The sequence below is a fragment of the Eschrichtius robustus genome, chromosome 2, assembly GCF_028021215.1.
Source record: "Eschrichtius robustus isolate mEscRob2 chromosome 2, mEscRob2.pri, whole genome shotgun sequence".
NCBI lineage: Eukaryota > Metazoa > Chordata > Mammalia > Artiodactyla > Eschrichtiidae > Eschrichtius > Eschrichtius robustus.
In genome coordinates, this window is record NC_090825.1 from 87,063,995 (window position 1) to 87,073,857 (window position 9,863).

A 9,863-nucleotide genomic window follows, 5' to 3' on the forward strand; every position below is an offset into this window, starting at 1 on the left:
CAATCAATCAATAATAATAGTAATAATAATAATGAGGTGGAGGAGGAGGGCAGGGGAGAGGGGAGGAAGAGGGAGGAGGGGAGGAGGAGGAGGAAAAGTAGTAGCAGTAGTAGTAGTAGAGAATGTTACTTGAATTAATTTTACTTCAACTTAGAGCACTGGACTGGTTTAAACCACAAAATCTGGCTTTTAAATAGATGATACACTAAATCACCACCTTGAATGTGTGATTCAAACTGTTTTTTCAGGAACAGTGATCTTACATGCTCAACCTTATCACCAGTAGTATGTATACATGAAACATACGGCTAATGCCAAGGCCTGCATGGTAGCCATAGGAAAGGGCTTCTCTCTGATAGACTTTGGAGCCATGAAAGATGGGGTTCACATCTGATTTTCACATTACCAGCAATGTGAGAAAGTTACTTAACCCTCTGAATTTCAGTTTCTTTATATATAAAACAAGATTAATAATAAAACCACCTTATAGGGTTCTTGTAAGGATTAAATGTAGTAGTCAATTAAAGTATCTGACACATTGTTAATATGTTGCTGCTGTTTTTACTCTCTCAGTGTTACAGTATTAAGTAACCATTCTTCTGTATAAGGTAAAAACCAATATGTTGTGCCAATAACTGCATTGGGAATAATTCCTAGATGGTGAAAAAAGCAAGGTGAATTACTGAACCAGAGCACTTAAAATAAAACAGCAGTAATCTGTTAAACTGAATTTTGGTGACAAGAACCAACAGATTTTGCTTATTATCAAAGCAACTTCAGTAGAAAATAAACTTGGGTGTATTGTTTGTATGAAATTAGATGATCTAGAACCATAGATATATCTTTAATTTTCACAATATTTACATAAACTTTAAAATGTTTGTTGCTTCTCTAACTATATTTAAATGTGAAAATCTCAGATACAAGATATAGCAACAAAAAAATTCCAGAAAAAATATATTTTCTAATCTGGTGAATATTTTTTCCTAAACACATACACATTCTCTCTCTCTCCCTCAGTTGCTTCCTCTTAAAGATAAGCTTGTCTACATTCTCAGAAAACTGAACTAGTTTTTGAAACCCAAATAATTGAGAAAATGAAGAAAGTACTTAACAATTGTCCAACTCATTTGTCAAGTAGATAATCAAAAAGCATAATTTAAGCCTTGGAAAACTATTCAATTCTGTTTATTAAGTACCTGCTTCATGTAAGCATTGAAATATGGTACAGGGGCTATAAAACACATCTTCAATACACTCTCCTCAGTCTTTTGCCAGGATTATTTGATTTCAGTATTGCCTAAGGAAGTGGTCTCCAAACATTTTTTATATAGTGCTTTTGCAAGATATGTATATTTTTATAAGCTGATTACAGATATTAATACCATATTATGTATTGATATATGTTTAAAGTAATATGAATGTGGGTTTTTTTTAAGGATGAAATAAAATAACTATGAATAGGGCTAACATTTTTCTTGTACTTCAAATGGCTCGTGTTCCCCTCCTGGCCCAGGAGGCCAGTGACCTAGATAAGGGAAAAGGACTAACTGACCACCTGATGTCCTTTCTGGCCCAAGAGTTCTAGTTCTGTCTTTATGCTTTAAAGAGTGATTTCCACAATTGTTTTATGATGTCATCTCCCAGTGATAGAATTCACTAGCACCAAATATCATGGCAAACATAATGTTTTGTATTCTATCCAGATTTTATAAATCAGATGCAGCAATTTAAGCCAGTAAATGCTAGCAAATGTGGTATGTTATTACCTGACAGCAAATATAAACACATCAAAATCATAAAAATTATTCTAGCATTTCTTAAAATATTTCTATATAAATATGTTAAATAAAATCATATACAAACTGAAACCTATTGTTAATTCCTAAATCTAAAAGTGTATTAGTTTTGTGAATTCCACTTAACCATGATCATTCCTACACTAAAGTGAATAATGTTTAAAAAAAAGTTAGAAGATACTGAATTACATTGAACAAATTATAGCACAGAATTATTTGTAGGACCTAAACCATTATCTTAAACTTCAAAATCAAGACCTTTATAATATGAATCAGGGTTCTGTAATTTTTTTTTTTTTTTCCTTTGCTTGTTTGTGTCATTCCAGCTGGCCGCAGGCTCAACCAGATAACAAGATGTTCAGTGATTTGCAGTGGTAAAGGTTGATCTTCATAAGCAAAAGGGTTTTAGTTTAAATCCCTCACTGTCTTTAAAAGAGAGCTTAAGAAATAGAGCAAAAATCTTTGGATTAAAAGTAAATTAGATTTTGTGGATTTGTATTGCTCCATATTCATATATTTAGTATATATTATCATAAGACAGAAGTGAAATTTCTCTAACTTGGAATATTCCCTGTTGATTCCCAAAATAAGAACACTTCCAGTCAGTAGATTGAAACGGTTCAAAATAATTCTAGGAAGCACATCTTAAGTGATTCCAGCTCATTAAGATCAGAAGTGGTTGTTAATCAGACAGTTAGGAGAGGGATTCCAGAGTAAATCTTTTCAGTGGTTTGATAGAAAGATTGCTGACTGATGAGAATCAAAATTATAAAATCATTGTAATTTATGAAAGGATGAAAACCAAAAGACAAAAGTAGCTGTACACTATCATAGAAAATCTTCCTTCTCAATCAGCGGACTTGAAGAAAGAGTCACAGTCCCGCAAGTGGGTGCTCCACGAAAATTATTTCTCTAACAGACTCGACATATCTTGCAGTGGAGTCACACTGCCTTGGCAAGCAAATGGACTAGCTTTGATGGTGCTGCCAATAAAGCCACAGTCTTTTGTTGCTGCGCAAACACATTTCTCTCTTTCTTTATATGGCCTCCAGCAAACTACACATGTTACTTTTGTTTGGGTAATTTACTGTCTTGGAAAAGGAAGTATGAAACTACTTTTCAGAGAAAACCATTGAAACTCTTTGGCTGGCAGCATCAGAGTCACTAGCTTCAGAAATATCACCACAAAGCTTTCTCTGATCAAATGGAAATACTCAGAGTGGGGGAAAACCCTTCTTAAACCCAACCAGCAAAATTTCCACAGACCTTCGTTCATAAACTTGATTTTTACAAGCCATCTGTTTTCCAAATAGACCATATTCTTGGCCTTAACCATCCTTCTTCATGTTCCTTCCAACCATGTTCCCCATTATTTATCTACAAGATTAATAAAGGTCTCTAAAATGAGAGCACAAACTCATAGCCTCTTTAAATTGCTTTTGTCCCTTAAAGAAGATTTTTTTTTAATTTAAATTTAAATATTTACACTCTGTTTCTTTGGCATTTCTTGATACTCAGTCCAACTGTTGCTTTAGTCAGTACAATAGTTTGTTTGATAGCTTGTTTGTTTCTTTTGATATAAACATTTTCTTCTTATTTTAGAATACGTTTTTACCTAATGAGAATCTGCTACTCGCATAATCTCGAAATGAGATAGTAAATTTAGCAATTTACAGGGTGTAGAAAATATTTTTCCATTGTTTCACTCAAAGGAATAGTTGTGATGTGTTTTTATTTATAAAATGAATTTAATTAAAAATTTAATATGCAGTGATTTTTAAGTTTTCCTTTAAAAAAAATATAATGATATTAGATTGACCCAAAGGATTTTAGAAAGAAATTTCAACTCTCTGGTTCTAGTGTTGACTGGAACTAAAAAACAAACTTTAAAATTATTTTCTTTTTGGATGTTCAACATATCCAATCGTTAGAGAAATACAAATCAAAACCACAATGAGAGATCACTTCACACCCATTAAGATGGCTATTATCAAAAAACCAAAATAACCAACATTGGCAAGACGTTGAGAAATTGAAATCCTTGTGCATTGTTGGAGGATATGTGAAATGGTGCAGCCTCTGTGGAAACCAGTATGACAGTTCTTCAGAAAATTAAACAGAGTTACCAGCAATTGATCCAGCAATTCCACTTTTAGGTATATACACAAAACTAATGAAAGCAGGGACTCAAACGGATATTTGCACCAGTGTTCATAGCAGTGTTATTCGCCATAGCTCAGAGGTGGAACTAACTCTATGTCTATTGATATAGGAATGGATTTTTTAAAATGTGGTATGTGCATGCCATGGAATATTATTCAGCCTTAAAAAGCAGTGAAATTCTGACATATGCTACTACATGAATGAACCTTGACGATATTATTTTAAGTGAAATAAGCTAGACACAAAAGGACAAATATGATTCCACTTATATGAGGTACCTAGAGTAGTCAAATTCTTAGAAACAGACAGTAGAATGGTGGTTACCAGGGGCTGGGAAAATTGAGCAATGGGGAATTGTTAAATGGGTATGGAGTATCCGTTTTGGAAGATGAAAAAGTTCTGGAGAGGAATTGTAGTCATGGTTGCACAACAATGTGAATGCACCTAATGCCACTGAGCTGTATTGTTATGTATACTTTACCACAGAAAAAATTATTTTCTTTTCAAAAAATAAAAAATGTTTCTTAATGGAGATTAAGTTAAACAAAATCAAATGTTCACATCATTTTGAAATGTTTTGTCCATTTAACCCAGAAAGTTAGTTAACCTTGTGATCTAGGATGTTAAAATTCTAATTCTTTATTCTGGGCTTAAAAGCATCAGTGGCTATTTGGGACCTAATAAATATGAACTTTACTCAGAGCCTGTGCCAAGAAAGCCATCTTAAGAGTTCCTAATGAGTTAGATATTCCAGATTCAGGAAACCTGATACCAGAACCCCCTTGAGGATATAGTGGAATTATGTCCAGCAAGGATAAAAAATAATATGCTCATCTTCATGTCTAGAAAAAGTCTTGGGAATATTGTTGTTGATGCCCTGAGAGTCACTTGTAGGGGTTCAGATGAGAGCTAAGCTTCTGTTATCCAATGAAGTAAACATCCACCAAACTATACTTTTGTAGAAACTTCTCATGAATGTATATATAGCCTACATTGTCTAAAGTGCATTTGTGTGATTGATATGGACCACATGACTCAGACACTAAAGCATTATAAGTTTATTTCTCTTAACCACTTTTGATTCTTCTTTCTTTTCCTTTTATGTCCATTGTTTTTGTTTTTGTTTTGCTTTGATTTGTTTTGCTTTAGCTGGAGAAGAAGTTAGGAAACGATGATTTAGTTAGTTTTAAATGTATTTCATAATAATAAATTCTGCCACTTCAAACCATGTTTAAAAAGCGTTTAGATGTTCAGGAGTTTTTCAGCTATTTATAATGAATTGATAGTCAAGCCACAAAAATAAACAGGATCTAAGTTATTTTAAAATGACAAAATGTTCTGGGGTGTGTTTTGGTTGTGTTGTTGGTAGTTATAAGTTGCTGTTGTCACTGTTGGAAAGAGATTCACTTTTACTAGCATTAAATATCTCATATTTACTATGTAAGAAAATGAAAGGGAAAATGTTACTTTTCCTCACTTCATCTGCTTAGAATGTAAGCAGCTATAAAACTGAACATTTATATTGTGTACATTCTTTCCAGAGGAAAGTATAATACAAAGTAGGTTGCTAATAATGAAGGGAAGGAACATACCATGTGGACACCATTTCTTTGCTTTTCAGCAGTGCAGATTTGCCTAGAGGAGGATGTGTGTGCATGCACGCACGCACGCGTGCACACACACACACACCCTTCTTTATTACCCTCTCTTTGAGCACTATGCATTTATATTAAGAAAACCATTCTTGACTCTGACAGTGTTATAAAGTTTCAGTGAATCTAGAAAGTCATTTTTTCCAGTATTTTGTTTTCACATATACATGGATGTTCATATAAATGCTCGAATAGAAACAAATCCAGTTTTATAGTTTCACATGAACTGAATTTCCAGATCATTTTATATTTATCTGAATAGTGTATTTTTAACATTTATTCTCTTTTTGACTGTGTAATAACAATGTGAGTTTAGCTTTCCTGATAATTAGGAACAAGAATGCTATAATTTTTATGTTGACTTGTTATTTTTCAAAGGCTGTCTCTTCTACAATTTAGCCTGTAGGCACAATGTCATCAGAGCCATTCCAGGCAGATGTCTCTTTATTCCACTTGTAACCTTGGAAATGATCCTGTTTCTTTGGCCTGCAAAAGGCATTCTGGATGTCTCTTAGGTTAAAACGCTCTCTTCAGGGAACTATTCTCACAGCTTGTTCTTGGGGAACCCCTCCCAAGGATAGGACTCTTTCAAACGTGTTGCCCTCTTAGTAACTTCAGGCCATCCCGTTAGCCACTACTTCAACTAGTTTCTGCTTTCTCTAGTATAGATTATTCTCGGCTTTTGTTTGGCCAGGAGGCAGGGGAAGAATCAGTTGTTTTGAAGGTCTCCTATGTGGCCAGGCATGGTCCTTAGTTCAGTTGATTTTTCACTCTCAATGTCAATTTACTCATTGTATTTTCTGTTGCTACCACTCCCATTGGGTATCCAGGCTTTCTGTGGATTCATTATCATTTTTTTGTCTTCTATCATTTTAGCAGGATTTAGGAAAAGAAGAGAGAAGATATTAAGCGATTTTAAATAAGAGTTTGTATCTGTCAGGATCCAGGCAAGGAAGAGATGGTACAATCAACAGGCTTGTTGAGGAAGGTTATTGATGAGCGTAAACATGCACAGTGAAGTATGATTAAACATCCCGGGGCTAGCAAGAGTAGGAGTGGTCACCTCCTAGGTCTAAAGGGGAAAATGAGAGAGTCATGAACCATGAAAGTAGCTACAGCTTCTTTTGCAGAGGAACACAGCCAATCAGCAGTATTCCAACAGGGAGGAAGCAGAGAAATAAATACCCTGACATCATTTCCCAAATACCCTGAAATCAGTTGCCAGTGGGTGGCTCCCCTTAGGCAAGTCTGCCTAGAAGCCTGAGGGCATGGGAGCCAGTTTGTGCCATTCGTGGAGGTAGGTCTCCTGGGGCACAGAGAAGACAGCAAAGGGGGAAGGAGCGCAGAGAGTGGTTCTTAAAGGACAAATATGAATTATCCAGTCTTTGGAGCTTCTCTCTTATCCTCCAAATCCATTTTTAATAATATTTTTATTAATGAGTATGTTTGTGAGTATGTATGTGTATGTACTGTGTATGTGTAAAAACAGAGAAAAATTGAGATAGAGGCACAGAACAAACATGTATAACAATGCGTATAAAACCCTTGGTATGTACCAGGTACTGTTTGAAGCACTATAAATGTATCAAATCATTTATTCTTCAGAGTAATTCCATGACATAGGTACTGTTATAATTCCCATTTTCCAGATGAGGAAACTGACGTACAGAGAATTTAAGGAACTTGCTCTGTCAAACACCTAGTGAGTGGAAAAGCTGGGACATGCCACATATTGGGACCAATCAGTAGAGCCAGATAGTTGTGTGTATGTAAGCGTCTGGCACGTGCATTTCATCAGAGAAAATGTCATGTACATTTTCTTTCTCTTTTTGTTAGAAACTCAAATGTTAATTCCAAACACTCATGCCTCACCTGCCATGTTTCACTCATTTACATTATTTGTCTGTCCTCTGAAGGAATGTGAATTTGGGAAACTGTCTGATCTGTCAGAAAGAGTGGACTGAATAAACGTCATATGTATTGTTTCTCCCTTGCTAAGTCTTTTGCTAGGTATAACTTGGCAGGGGTTATAGATTCTCCTCCCTCAGCAAGTACCTCAAGTGCAACTATTCTTTGTTGTCAATTTTGAACAAGATATGTCCCTTAGAAGATAGCTTCTCATACTCTCTAGATTCCTGAAATCAAGTCTCTTACTTTTTCAGTCAATTCAAGGGCAACTCAAGACGAATTGCAGTTGCGTCGTCTTAGGTACTTTTGCCCGTACCAAGAAGCTCCTTCTTCTGAAGAAGCCAACTGGATAGCAGGCACCTGTGTAGAAGAAACAGAATCTATAAACTAGTCCCACAATGTAAAAAAAATTGAGGTTCCGTTCATATGTTTCTGAAAACAATAAAGCAATTGCTCTTTTAAACATACGCAGTTTATAGATCTGAATTTAGCCAAAAGGAAAAGAATTAGAAAATGTTTTAACCAAATTGCCTCTTCTGTCAATTCCTGAAGGATCTGCAAAGCAACGTATAATTTTAACTTTATATTAGGAGTATGGATAGCTTTATATTCCCATGACATACTTAAGCCAAAGAAGTAAAATACTCTCCTACCGTTCAATCCAATTTGGTCCCATTCCTCCCCTTAATTTTGTGTGGTATGTTTTGTTTAGCCTGTATTATGGACTGTGGGGAGCTAAGCAGTGGGTGGTGCTTGGTTTTATTCTGTATACAGTATTATTGGGCATTATTAAAAAATGTTTTATTATTTTCACATGGAATAGTAAAAAAAAATCCTTTAAAATTAATCAAACACAAGGTAGAACTGAACATAACAAATAATTCAATTTTTCTTGGGAAATTCCCACTGAAAAATAACTAATGTCAGGATTGTCATCTGTCTCAGCCATGATGCAAAGCAACCACCATGAAACTAGGTTGGTTATATGGTAAAGAAATTGAGATAATTGCTGAGGAAGGTAAGGCAATAATATTAGAATCATAGATCTTTATGATTAATACTACAAAACTCTCTGCCTAATACTCTTGCTTTTCCTGTTGTGACTATTGAAAAATTTTAGATGTGTTCTTAAACTTATCAAAAAGGAAACTTTTAACAATATACAATCAAAATTTTAAATATCCACCTGTTCTAGTTTAAACTATGTATTCTCTTGCATTATAGCCTATCATTACAGATACTGATAGCACAGTCATCAGAAAACTATCTCCCATAGGGCTCCTACAAATGCACATAGGAAATCAATTTTATATTCACAGGAGAGGAAAACACAGAATTCCCAACTAGGAAACTTTCCTGCTGTGGCTTTACCTCATACTTCTCAAGAGCTGTGTAAATATTAAAAGGATAAATTTATTTTATAAACAAGCTAAACATCGACCCAATGAGACATACGCACCTCAAGGTAGTAAGGAAATCAGTTTGGATCCCTTTGAGGGGAAATTAAAAACAGAATGAAGTAATAAAAAACTTACACATTTGGGAAAAACATTTTTATGGGATTAAGGTTGGAAGTTGCAATGATAGTATTTGATTGGAGGAGGAGAACAGAAATAAATGTAGCAAGACTTAAATAGTTCTCTTCTTTTTCTTTTAATGCTGAGGGATATGGTTTTAACCCATGATTCCTTTGTTTGTGCACCCGTCTCTGTAACATTGTGCCTCGAGGGTAATTGCAAAGGCACAGATATTGATTTGCTCCCTCTAAAAGAAAGGATGATGTTCTTTCTTACATTTAGCCAAAAAGAGAAGGGAAATTATTGTAAATGTATTCTATTCTGCTTTAACGTTTTTTAGTTAAGCTACTTTTCCTTTTATGGTTACAGTACTTAGGTTAATCAAGACCGAAACAGCTGCAGCAAAGGATCTATGAGTTCTTTATTCTAGCATAGAAAAAATAAGCCTCCAAAAATAGGAGACTGCGTAACATATTGTTTTACAAAAAAAGCCTTTGATAATTACTCCCAATAGTTAAACATTTCTTTCAAGCTTTTACTCTACTAATCTTGATGTCATATTTCTACTTTTAATAATAATTTCGGTTACTCATTTGCAAGTGTATCTCCTCAGATTCAGATAATTCTTCATCCCTATTTGACTTATTACCGTCTGCTTCTTCTGCTAAAGATAGACCATGTTTAATGACAATATTATGTAAAATACCACTTGGCATGAATTTTTTGTCTGCTTTATGAGGGTAGAGAAATAATGTTTCTCCAGATTTGCCTAGACATTAAAACCTCAATTTTAGGATAATATCCAGAGTTACCTCAATAACCGT